The sequence below is a fragment of the Ips typographus genome, linkage group LG4, assembly GCF_016097725.1.
Source record: "Ips typographus isolate SLU linkage group LG4, UJ_Ityp_2.0, whole genome shotgun sequence".
Lineage (NCBI taxonomy): Eukaryota > Metazoa > Arthropoda > Insecta > Coleoptera > Curculionidae > Ips > Ips typographus.
Window position 1 is genome coordinate 12,511,057 of NC_138425.1, and position 13,699 is coordinate 12,524,755.

At 34.0% G+C, this 13,699-nt stretch overlaps 1 protein-coding gene and 1 long non-coding RNA gene across 4 annotated transcripts in view; both read left to right on the top strand.

Annotated features, from left to right (window-relative positions):
- The window catches only part of LOC145727940 (uncharacterized), a 56,235-nt gene extending 43,462 nt beyond the window's left edge, over positions 1–12,773 (top strand). The window contains exon 4 of the long non-coding RNA XR_014177964.1: positions 12,097–12,773. This is a non-coding gene — a long non-coding RNA (uncharacterized LOC145727940). The remainder of the gene's footprint in view (positions 1–12,096) is intronic.
- Positions 1–13,699, top strand: part of LOC145728499 (death-associated protein kinase related-like) — an 83,204-nt gene that overhangs the window by 48,916 nt on the left and 20,589 nt on the right. The window lies entirely within an intron of this gene.

The window sequence follows — 13,699 nt, forward strand, 5'->3', positions numbered from 1 at the left end:
AATCTACGGTATTGAAAAAATTACGAGTTGATAGCCGAAAATGTGCTCTACAACTTTTATCTAAAGCGTTTTTCAATTAAATGAACCGTACAGGCGCAAAAAAATCAAAACCATTTTCCCATGTTAATGTCCAGGGTGGTCTTGGACACCTGGTATAAAATTATGTGAACTTTACACACTATAAATTTTGGGTGTGTTTGAAGTGTGGGAAAATCCATCGAACGAGCTTAACATCAACCGATTAGCCGAGTATAATTACATTTTAAAAATTAATTTGGTCGAATTAGTCAAAGTGATCCTGTCGTGCGAATATCCGTTTTATTCAGGTTTCAAACTTTTGATCGGTAATTAACTTTAAGGTTCGACCTAACGGTCAAAAGAAAGCAATTTCACACCTTTACCTGGCTGACTCGAAACCCAAACACCGATTAGCTACGATACAGTTAACAATGAAAATTTTGCCGGATTTGAAAAAAAGTTGCGGGAAATTAAGCCCATATTAGGTTAATTCGGAGGCTGGATTAAAAAGTTAATCGAAACGGACCTCATTAGGTAGTTGATTGAAATTAAAATAGCGGGTTTTCGGAGAGTGACGGATTCCGGTTTGAAAAAGTCGTTTAGGCAATCCATAAATTAATAAATAAAGAGGGCGACAAAAAATAATAAATATCGCCGAAAAGGAAGTAGTAATCTCAACAATGTATAAATCTGGTCGGTGTGACTTTTTAATAACAATGTTGTCAGACACCGTTCATAATAAAGCGATTGCGGGGCAAACTGGTTGTTTGTACCCAAACAAACGTGCGCAAATTGGTTCCAAATTCGGTTAAATTTTCGACCGGACGTTAATTGCCCTTAATTCCCTGTTACTGCAAAGCATGACGGATTGACCTGGTCCGACCTTCCCTCGCACAATGCGTTCAATTTAAGAAATGGCCTTTTTAATGAGACTCGTGCGTACTTATTTTCGTTTGTACGAATCAGATTTATTATTAAATTGAACGCATATTAATTGACTCAAGGTTTTTAAATTGATTCAACAAAAGGAACGTTCGTTAACCGCTTTGAACCTTGGTGCCGGTCAATTTACCACCGATTACAATTTCGAAATTGCATTTTTTTACGCTCGTTCTATATGGTTTGTGTTGCACCGGAATCTCAACCGGAAATGTTACATATCAATATTTAGAAATTCCTTTCGCTGAAACGACGGATTAACAAATAATGGAAGAATGGCAATGTGCGCATACCGCGAAAGCAAACAGAAAATCTCGACTGGTTCGCATTCCTCCTGGACCGTTTATTTACCATTGCTAACATGCGAATAAATATCATTCAATAAATTCGAATGAGACTTTTTGGTCTCGTCTTGTATAAACAGCGGTTGTAATTTACTACGCCTGCATGTTTATACGAGAGGGGAAAGGAATAAAATCTCACTTTCCACACGCGACTTATTGTTTGTGATTCTCTTGCGCTCCCATATAGTGAAATTACGACGTGATGCAAACAATTTTGCGCCGCATAAACACTCATTATGGACATTTGCGACATTTAAGATAAGAAAGTTTCGATTTATCAACAAACGAAAACAACAAGATGTTTTTTGAGAACGTTGCAAACTCTTATTACCTAATTAATTATATAAACATAAAGTTAAGAGTTGTGAAAAGGTTTTATGAAGATTGTGATGACATAATATGTAATTCATAATTTTGAATAAAGTAACATTCACATAACATGCAGTGCATTTGTACTGTTAATGGCAAGTGCACTGTAAGAAGTAGACAAATGACATCATTCACAATAAACTCAAAATTAAAATTAGAAAATAGGAATCAGGTTAGGATTTCAGAAACACAAAACATAAACGTCATACTAATAATAGTAACTATCCCCTAGACTTCAAAAAAGATAATTAGGTACAAACTGAACATACATTCATAAACAAATACAACAATTAATTGACAACAAAAATACGAATGTGTCAGACGTCTGAAATGGCTCTACTTATTGGTTGTTTGTATTAAGGTGGCAAAACTTAAGAGTAAAAGCTAAAAGCTAGATAGGTTTTGCACTACTAATTAAATATAATTATTAATTTCGCAGTATACAAGTGTGAACAGTACATTAGTTTATAATGTACCTAACCTTTAGCAGTACACATACCTTACCGTTGCAATATCCATAAAGTTTATGTGAATAATGCTTAATTAACTCTGGAATAATTTTTATCAACAAGGGACTTTGACACTATGGCATTAGTGTACAGAATGGTCTCAGGTAATTTTTTGTAAAAAAGTGCAATTATGACGGTTTTGAGACGTAAGAATACAATTTGGCACTGAAATTCAATATCTTGATAACATGAAGAGCTAGAGAGACGAGTTTTGGTTCGTTTGGTACTATTTTTTTATTCTGTTTCTAATGACGGTCAAAATTGTCAAGTTTTTATTTTGCTCCAGAAGGATTCCAATCCACTGCAAAGGACGTTCAGTGACTTAAAGACTGTTCTGGCTTAACGTGTGTTTTTCTACAAACGGATTAAAAATTCAACTTTTAACTCGCTGCTGAACTATTAAAAGTAGCATCTTACAGCACTAGTGATTTAAAAAAAAAAACGTTTTAAAGCACTGTTAAAAGTAAACAAATACAGGGTGTCCCGCGAGGTAAGAGACAAAATTTTACTACGTGTTCTTTAGGTTAATTTAAGTCGAAAATGTCTTATGAACATGGATCCGCAAATGCTTCCTTATCAAGAAATGATTTTTTAAAAATAGTGTTATTGTACCGAAAACTACAATAGATTAAAAATTTTTCAAAGTGTCCTTTAATGATGTGACTGAAGCTTTCCCAATAACACGGTGGTTTTTAATTAAATTATAATTTGGTAAGGAAGCATTTGCGGACCCATGTTCATAGAACATTTTTGTCTCTTGCAAACTTTCACATGCGTGCCTTAAAAACGCATTTTTAACACTCACGTCATAAATAACTATTATGTTTTATTGGCAAACAAATGCTTAACACACAATTTTGTTAACGTTAATTTTCCTAATGACAGTCTGATTTAAATTGTTTATTTGCGATCCGCGTCCAGCTTTATTATCACGGTCATACGTTCAGTCAAATTAAGGAACAATAGTTACATATCAGCGTGGGTACATTTAATATCAAATATCAAACTAATCAATCTGTCATGTTTTTATTTAGTAAGCCAATTCAGATCCTTATTGCTACTGCGAACATTAATCATATTTGCTGAAAGGCTAATCTCGCTTCCTACATCGAATTAAAAATCGGTTTTTTTTTTCCAGCTCTAAGCTTATTAGCAAAAAAAAGTGAATAATTTATCGCACATATTTTGAATTTAAATGTCTGTGAGTACAATTAGTTTTGGATAGGACGACCGAACGAATTTCATTATTTATGATTGTTCGGCATATACGGTATTTTTAATATTGTAATTTATGTAGACGACTTTGGACGGTGTAGGTTGAATGTTTGCATAGAGATACGAATCGGAATGGGTTTTGCTAAATAAGGGTGGGCATGGACTTTTGTCCAAGTTTTAACACGTAGAATTTTCGAACTTTTACTTGCTTTCACTTTTAATTAAGAAAACCCAATTGCTAACGCAACCTCTACAATTGTTATTATTAAAATGATGGTAATCTTAATCCAGTAGACGAAACCGTCAGAATTGTACCAGTTACCTAACATTTTTTTCTTTCTTAAACTTATTGAGTAATAACCGACCTATAAATCTAGTTGCTTGATATTTCACTGAATCAAGATTGAAGATAAGGAATAGAGGGTGGCGTCAATAATTCCAGTCAGACAAATAAATATTAATACTTAATAGGTAATATGACGGCGGCTGTCCAAGAAATGGCATTTGCACTTCCTTATTAGCTTACAAAGTGCGTGACAAGAAACGTGGTGGCGATTTAATGAGTTGGAAATAATTAACGGGTTAAAAAGTACCAATTTGCGAAAATTAGTACGTTACTTGACCTAAAACATGTTTACTTCTTCTTATACCATTGATGGTAAAGTGCCCAAGTGGCCCATCATGATGACTGGTTAGAAAACTGCTAATGGAACTGACTTGTTTTTGTGTCGTTAATATTAAGTATTTTGGTATAAAAAGCAACTGAACTTGTTCCTGCATTTCTGTACAACTAACACGTTCAGGTTAATTGGTCCTGCTTTGTTCGTTGCACCTACTAATTGTAATTACCCAAACAACAAAGACCTAGCTTCATTTCTGGTTAGTCTCAAATAGCCGCACAACCACATCCATTGTGCGGATAGTTTACATGCAATTAAATGTTAAATACCCCCCTTGGTAACGTGGTATTCGAAAAACGCTTTTAATTATCGTATTTGTACCCATTATTAGAAACAATTCTTCTTTATCGTGCCTTGGTCTCCTAGCGCGCGTTAATTTTGTTTCCGTGGGAACTTTTTCTCTAAATTTCTATTCAAAAAACTGCGGAAAAGCTATATTATAGCGGGTGTGTCGATCGTAATCTACACTATTAAGCAATATCATTTTTAATAATTCTTGTTTTGCTAATATAGCAGAATAAATCATTATCCTGTCGCATTAAACCAAAGTTAATAATGCACGTTTTTAGCTTTATCGGTAATATCGATTTTAATAATAACAACAATAATTACGTCCTGCTTTGGCGAATAACTTTAAATAGATGCCTGTTGTTACAGTTGTGGCCTTATTAAGTGATCGCAAATATGCAAACGTGTAACACGGACGACTTCCTGGATTCTAGAGCGTTGTAATTCGTAAGTCATATCTCCAAGTTGGGATTGCGACACGCAGAGCCGAAGGCTGCGACTTATAACATTAAAACAATAACTATTATGAATTATTGTTCGAGATTACGTACGTAAATAATTACTGGCCGACTATTAATATAGATCAGCCAGGATACAGGGCTTCTGTCCCGGTTCGTAGCAACATAATTCTTTTCATTGATGGCAGGTTGGCATTGTGTATTGTTTTTTTCCTTGGCTTTGATCTAGGCCGACACATGTTTAGAATTTTTTTTTGTAAACTAGTTTTGTCTATTTTCGAAAGAAAGTTAACATTACATTTAATTGAATATTTTCTCTTTTATCTTGTCTCTGTAAGATTTGTCGCTCTTTAGCTTCTGATTTTTAAGCTACGTACGTAACAATGAGACGTTTATGAAGATGTTTCATCATTCTGAAAATTTGCTTGTTTAGGTAATGAATAACGTTCGGTCGATCTAAAATAGTCATCATCATTTAGTATTTCGAGAAAAAATTAATTCTAGATTTTACAGGGTGGTTGAAAAGTAATGTTTTTTTAGTCCATACCGAAATCTTACGGATTACAAAATAACCACAAATTTGTAAAAAATTGTTGTATTGCTAAACTTTTTTGCCATTACTGGACAATGCAAAGACACTACTTAGACAGTGCACAAGCTTACAATATCAATTTTGACTATCTGAAGGCAATATGAAGGTTTCTAACAGAAATTTTGACTAATGTAAGGCGTTCTGCCATTATTGGACAATTCTAAGGCACTAAGAAGACACTACGAAGGCAGTAATAGTATATTATTAACCAAGGTTTAGATGCAAGCTTTTATTGACCATATGTCTTGACATAGTCTAAACTGTGGATAATATAGCGTTTTTTCCACTGTTTTCCACTATTACCATATTGTTGGTGGTCCTTTTATTAAAAATTTAGAATAATAACAAAACAACAACATGAAGAGACAACCTAATTTATCTGTCGCTGTCAAGTCAAGTATATTTCATATGTCATATGTCTTAATAGACATTGACATTATTATTTACCTAGGTCAATAATATTTCCTTTTTTGTTGTGTTTGTGCCAGACTAGAACTAGAAATTAGACTCTATTTTTGACCTACTACCAAAATTGTTACTAATCGGTCAATAATGATATGTTTATCATGTTGTTAGTGAAAAAACAATCTTACAACATCAATTTTGACTATCTGAGGGCAATAAGAAGATTTCTAACATAAGCTTTGATTAATGTTAGACCTTCTGCCATTATTGGACAATTCTAAGGCACAGTAAATAAGCTTACTTACATCAATTTGGCTATCTGAGAGTAATAAGAAAGCTTCTACATACATTTTGAGACATAGTTAAAGTAAATTAATTAAGGAATTGGATTTCAAATCTTAGTATGTCGTACCACTAACAAAAAATGATTTGAAACAGAATGCAATTCTGAATTTATAAGAATCTACGGGGTGTTCCATTTAAAATAATTAGGTGGCTGCCACTTTTTTATACAATATTGTTTCAGATCGCTATAGCAATACTCATTACCTAAACACACAGAATTCCATAAACGTCTAAGGTTGGACACCCTGTATATTAAGTATAGAATGGTGTTTTATTAAACTTGTCTCGGAAAAAAAAGTGAGGATAAGAATCAAGTAATTTTGAAACTATTTTATGATCTGTTTAATGCGTTTGACTGCATCAATCAAGCCTCCGCAAATGCTTCTAAATGTTTTCACTAATCAATTTCCGTCTTATTAGAAATATGAATATCTCGCACTCACAACTAATAATTACAATATTACATTTTAATCGTTGCTAATAGCTTTAGATAAATAAATCGACCGATCGGCGATAAAATATTAACATATTCAAAATAATGCAGACATTCCGAGTAAACAGGCATTAACACCACCTAATATGTGGTTTTTGAAATCAATTACCGGTGTTTAATTCGTTCGGAGCCGTTTTTATTAGCGGTCACTCTAAATGTATAAAACATATAAAATTGATAGCACTTGAACCATAAAATGTGTTTGGCGCCAACCGACCGCGTCTAAGGACGATGGTCTCCAGTTTTATTCTTCCGGATACCTTCTCTTAGATAATTTATTGCAATTTGCGCAAGAAAGGGAGGAAGTATCCCTTTATATGAAAAATGAACTAATTTTATTACACAATAAACCACATTTCTCTCCTCCTCGTTCTCTTCATGGAAACGTAATCAACGAAACGAACCATGTTACGCCAAGGTCGGCACACCATTACGGAACAGTTTTTGCGTCAACTGTATCATTACACTCTATTTACCGCGGTTTTTTTCACTTCTTCGATAATGCAGCAACTATGATGGAAGACCAATGACAAAGGCTAGTTAATGGGAGACTAATGAAATCGAGTTACCAGCAAGTAACGGTAAAACGGCATTTTTCCGCAGACTGTGTATGTATTTACTATTTAGTCGGGTAATATAGACTTTACGAGGCGCCTAGCTTAGTTGGTAGTATCAAATTAAAGTGGACGTATGGATGCTTTCGCAACCTTGAAGAAACGTGTATTAGATGATGGGTTGGAAAAAAAAATATGCAGGAACTAACCAGGAGCGAACAATAACGTGCCGTGTAACGAGTAGGCTGTTGTTAGACCATTTTTTTGCTGGTCGATTTAGCGTGAAACTGCTTGTAGTTCCTGAATACCGTACATAACGCCAATAATGTGGAACGATTTTTTTTAGAAGTTGAAAGAATTTGTGAGGATATCCACAGAAGATTGCCAATATCCAGTTTTTGACTTGTTTAGTAACTGAGCTTATGGTTAGTCAGCATTAAGGCAGGAAGTAGTGTCTTAATATTCCTCCCCTTTTTTCTAGTTACCATGTTTTTCTGACCCGAAAGAACACCTGAGAGTGATAAATGGATTTCCCAATTTTACTAGATTTCATATTTTTTTTATGTTGAACTGATTGAGCTGACCAATTGCCTAAGACGACTGTGATTCAGACATTTGAAACTCCCCGATGCTTCAAGGAGACGTTTTTAATTGCCAAAATCCTCTAAGAGATATTGAGGATTGTCAGAGGCCTCTGAGAGGATTGACAGAGTCTGAAGGACTCTGACTTTTACTTGACAGAAGCCTGTGAAACGTCATTCAAGTCATTTGAACTTGCCAGAGGTCTCTGAGAGACATTTTTAATTTTCAGAAGTTTCTGAAACGTCATTCAAGTCATATGTACTTGCAAGAGAGGGCTCTGGGAGACATCTTTATTTGTCAAAAGTGCTATTTAGGCTTGCTAAATACATTTTAAAGAATATTTAAATTATACAGGGTGGTCCAGTTTTAAGTGTCAATAATTCACCATTTGATAGCCAATCAAAAAATAAGTTGACTTGCATTATGTCATTTTTCTGAAAAACGTTTCCTAAGGAAGATACAGTCTTCCAAATTTCAAATTAAAAAATCGTTTTATAGTTTAAAACTGAACATCCAAGACTTGTGAAAGTCCAAATTTGTACTGAATAGTCTAAAAACTTGCTTTTTACTACTAGGAATGGTCTTATGATTCGCTTTCTCAGACTGCCATCCTGGTTGAGTGTCTGAAACTGGCATTCAAGAACTAAAAAAAGTCCGAAAATCAAGACAAAGACTGTATTGTGCATGAAACTCATTTTTTACTACTAAAAATAATATAAAAGTTGACTTTTAATGCTAGAACTGACTTTACTAGGACCAAAGAGAGCCCAAAAGTATATTTTCAAGACTTTAATTGGTGTACAACTCAATTTTCTGGACTGGACAACAATTCTAGAAGTAAATTAAATTTTCGGACTATTTTATTTCTAAAAACTAGTTCTCAAGACTATTATTGTAGCATTTGGTACCAACATTTTTAACTTTTATTACTGAAGAAACTTGACTTTTGGAAAGAGTCTTAAACTCGATTTTTCAGTCTTAAAAAGCATTAAAAACAGTCTGAATTTCTTAGAGATGCTACAATTTATTGCACCTATGAGTGTAGAAGTAAATTTAATAGTGAAGAAACTTGAAATAACATTTTCAAGACTATGGCCAGTGGACACACTGGCTTTTAGGCCTGATAAGTCAAAAACTTTGTAAAGATAGTCTTGAAACTCGATTTGAGGCACTGAAAACAGTCTAGTTTATTAAGAAATACCCGAATTTTTAGCACTGAGGTGTCTAGAAGTCGATTTAATAGTGACAAAGCTTCGAATGCTATTTTAAGTCTATGAAGAATGTAAAAGTTGTTTTTTAAGTTTGCTATGTCAATAACTTGGTGAAGATAGTCTTGAAACTCGAGTTTCCAAGCTGAAAGCAGTTTTGAAGCACTAAAAATAGTCCAGAATTCGAAAAAAATGAAAATCAAAGTAAAAAGCACGAAAAGTTCGTTTTTAAGACAATTTTCATGAATCTAATGTTAATGTCCTGCATCTAAGACTATTTTCAAGACTAAAATATTGAAATTTGTCTTCAAATTATGAAAACTTACTTCAAATGCAAATTTTAGCTTCTGATGTTCACTTCATTAGTTCAGTCACATTTTGGGGTTCAAGTCAATTTTTAATGTTTAAATATATGAATTTGTAGTAACAAATTCTTGAAAAAGTAGTTTTTATGTCTACAAGTCAATTTTTAGTATTAAAGTCTCTCGATTTGCATGAAAACTGGTTACAAATACAATTTTTAAGCTTATGAAATTTTTATCTTTTCTAATTCAATTTTCAAAACTAAATTCTTTTAGTTTGTCTGGAAACTATGAAAACTGGCTACAATAATATTTTTTAAACTTCTTAAGCGAATTTTCCGTTTCCAAGACAATTTTTAAGTTGGGTTGGGTTAGTTTTGGGTCTTTGACTGTAATAACGTGTAATAAAGTGCTTGTTCCAAATTTGATCAATATTGCTCCAACGGTCTGACAGTTATGACAAAAAAACGATTTTTTAAACAGAAATTTGAAGGACTTTATTTTCCTTAAGAAGCACTTTTCAGGAAAATGACATAATGAATGTCAACTTATTTTTTAATTGGCTATGGATTAGTGAATTATTGACATTTAAAACTGGACCACCCTGTATAGAGTGGGAGAATGTGTTGAAATGATTGAGCTAGCCAATTGTCTAGAAGTTTATTATTAGATGAAAATACCGGCCTAATTCTCGTGCAGATATCATTTTACTGATAATTTCTAAAAACTTTTTTAAAAAACAGTAGAATTACAAGTCACTGTTATAACACTTAAGTATCTAAAATCAGATAGATAAGCGCTGCGCGTTCTCGTTTTCCAATCTTAACTATTAGGTCAATTTTTTTCTGTCCCACGCTCCAGACGGTCGCAAATAATAATAAATGGCATAAATAATGGTACCATCTGAACCGTTACGAGTACTTATAATCTTCGTTATGCACGAGAGAGCAGAATTAAATAATTCGATGCATTTTTACGCAAAACTCGGATGCGTGGCTGCGCCGATGATAATCACTTTCTATGTTCTAGGTAACCTACTAATAATTTATCTAGGTTCGGTATCTGTTGCTGCCACTCGGTTGGTACCGGTGATTACAGGGTGTATGTGGGTTGATTTCTGTTTCAACATGCATTAATGCATGATATTACTTTGATATATGATGCATAATCCGGCATTGGGTACCACTTAGTTGTCTCGGCTGCGAGGAGCATGTTGCTCTAGTAATTACTACTACGGATATAGTTTATCAATCCGAAACCTACAATTACAATAATAGATATAATTTTTTGATTCCACGTGTTATGCAACTGGAAGAGAAGTTAATTTAAGAGACAGTACCGTTACCTCATTTAAATTTACTCTAATATTAAATTGCAATTTCGAGCTAATAGGGATATACACATAGAGCTCATTTTGGCATGAATGTGTGTGGAAAATATCTCTTTGAGCAGTATTTAAAAAAAAATAATTTCCGGCTCTTTAAGTGAAAAATTTAGTAACTAATCCGAACATCATCTACTATGACGTGAGAATTATGTTAGTCTAGGGTTATTTTTTTTGTTCCTACGAAACGTTATTTATTGCATGATAAGCCTGAAGAAGCAATTTGTACTAAACGTGACGTTGAAGTTTCCACACATAAATCTCCTTAAGCCGAACGGTCGTTAGAATAAAATCTAGGTTGTACAAACAAAATAAGACGAAAAATCCTTTCTAACTTGGTCTAAGGCAACAAGGGCATCTGCGGTTGCATTAGTACAATATGCTGCAAGCGACCTAGTTTGACTGCGGATTAATAAAATTCTGGTTTCGTTCCGGCTTTTATTTGCTCCTTCGATAATTCTTTCGTCTTGGAAAATGTTGAATTGATCACGTTCACGACATTCGCGGGTTACTTCAGTCTTGCGGACAGCAGAAAAATGGTAAACCATTAAAAAAGTACACTTTCATAAATCGTGTAGATGCATTAGCCGGGTAATTGCCGCGGCCCAGCATCTTCCCCATTAAAATATCGTGGTTGGCCCTAGGCGGTCGCTAAGAGCCGATAACTGTCTTCGAAGAAACTTTATTTTATGAAATACCATTGGAATAGTCGCGGAATTCGATAGCACAATACCCATTTCGTAAAGGCGCAAGAAAGAAAATGACGCAAATGTTTGTGCAAATTAACGATTATGGTTCTTGTGAGTTCTTCAAGCCTGATAATGCACAACTTTCAGGGGGCTGAAAAACTTTCATTAGCCAGTCTCTTTGCTTGAAGGAAATTGTATACAATAATAAATTGTAGAATGGATTTGTTTTGTGCAATTAATACGCTGGATATTCTCACGTTCCCGCTTCCAAACTATTGTACGGATTTATTAGGGTATGAGAGACAACATATCTGAGAATCACTAAACTCGCACACAGATAAGCGATATGTATGTCAGCACATTCCGCATGTCTGAAAAAAAGCATTGTTAAGTCTCTCACTTTTAATTAGCGATCAAGGTGTTTCATTGTATTTGACAATACCTCGGTTATCTAATAAAATAGCTACATTAATTGAATTATCCTTCGAGTAGAAGTAAATAGGTTACAAGTTTACGTTCTAGTTAGGCTGAAACCCTTTTGTTAAGAAGATTATACAACGTAAAACAATTAAGAGATTTATTTAACCAGTTTGTGCTAGACAAGTGACTTTACGACTATCGCTACTTGATTGGTAGTACTGGGTCATAAACTTTGAACCGCAGATATAACTAACCCTAGTCCCAACATAACCCTAACCTAATAGTGATATTTCTTGTTTCAGGTAAGAGCTCATTTGCATCGATCGTGCCACACGCCCGGCCTCGGAATCATGTGCAACAAGTCAATTTCTGCATTGTTTCCGTTCTGGTATAAATTGATCGTTTTACGACACCATAAATTATACGATATAGATTGACAGTCCTTAAGGTAATAGCATCGATTTTTTCTATTGTAATTGGCCCGTTTCGCCACTTTTTCACCCCGGGTTCTCGTATATTGCCTTCATTACCTGGACACCTCGAGCGACGAAGAACGTCTCCTACGTGACTGTCTTTAATAGACTGTGTATGATTGAACAATATAAACATAAAACGGCTTTTTGTGTAACCGTCGAGCTTGATATTATAATAAGTTTTAGCTATACAACATTAATCCAGTTGAAATTATGATGTGACATCATGAACTCGTGACAGATTTACTTTACCAGATGCATTTGTACTACTTAATTGTGTTATATAAACTTATGCTCAAAATTTTCCATGCAACGCCAATGCTTCGAATAGAGTTTCATTTTATTCGAGAAGAAGAGGAATCGATACCCCCAGTAAATTTATGGGTCTAATTAAAATTTGTTTGAAAGGTATCATTTTCCAGTCATGACTGTCATTAATTTCATTAAAGTCATTTTCGGTCAATATTGTCAAAATAAAATCCTGACGAATAGACTGAATAAAAAGCTGATTTGATTTGTTATTTATTGTTTTAGAGATTTTGGTTTATCAATAAAGTGATTCTTGTACCAAATAAGTTCCAATTTTATAACTTTTTTATCAGCAAGTAGTTTTCTCTAAAAAGCATTTTCAGCTGCTTTTTTTCAGCAGAAACATGACACAAATCTGAAGACATTATTTAAACAATTTGTAATTTACATTTACAAATTGACAATTGTCAAAATAACTGTCATAAATCTCATAAACACGTCTTGTTTCGAAAACTGTAATTCTTACAAATTCTGGGCAAATTTTGACATTAGTGAGAGATATCACGTGGTTTTTGGAAAATAATTTACCTAGGCAGTCAAAGTAACTGTCATAAATCTCAGAAAAACAATTTGCATCGAATACTGCAAAAAAAAAATGTCTAGACCCCGATTTGCAACTTTTGACCACAGTTTGACAATCAGAGACAAAATAGTTTGTCAAACCTGCTTGAAGTGAGAAAATGAAAGTTGTAAGTACATTTTTAGAATCCTCACTAAATTTTCTATTCAATAATCTGAGAAACGCTACTAAATTTGGTACAGCCAGAGAGAAAAATCGGTGTCAAAATTTGAACTGTCAGAAACCCAGTTTGAAAGGACAGTCAGGCACAAAATCGCCTGTAAAACCCACTAAAAGTGGGAAAATGACGGTTTTAAGCACATTTTTGGAATCCTCATTGAATTTCCTCTCCAATAACCTGAAAAAACACTACTAAGTTTGGTACAGCCAGGGAGAAAAGCGGTGTCAAAGGTCGAACTCCCAGAAACACAGTTGGAAAGGACAATCAGATCCAAGATCGCCTGTAAAAGCCACTTAAAGTGAGAAAATTACGGTTTTAAGCACATTTTTGGAATCCTCATTGAATTTACTTTCCAATAACCTGAAAAAACACTACTAAGTTTG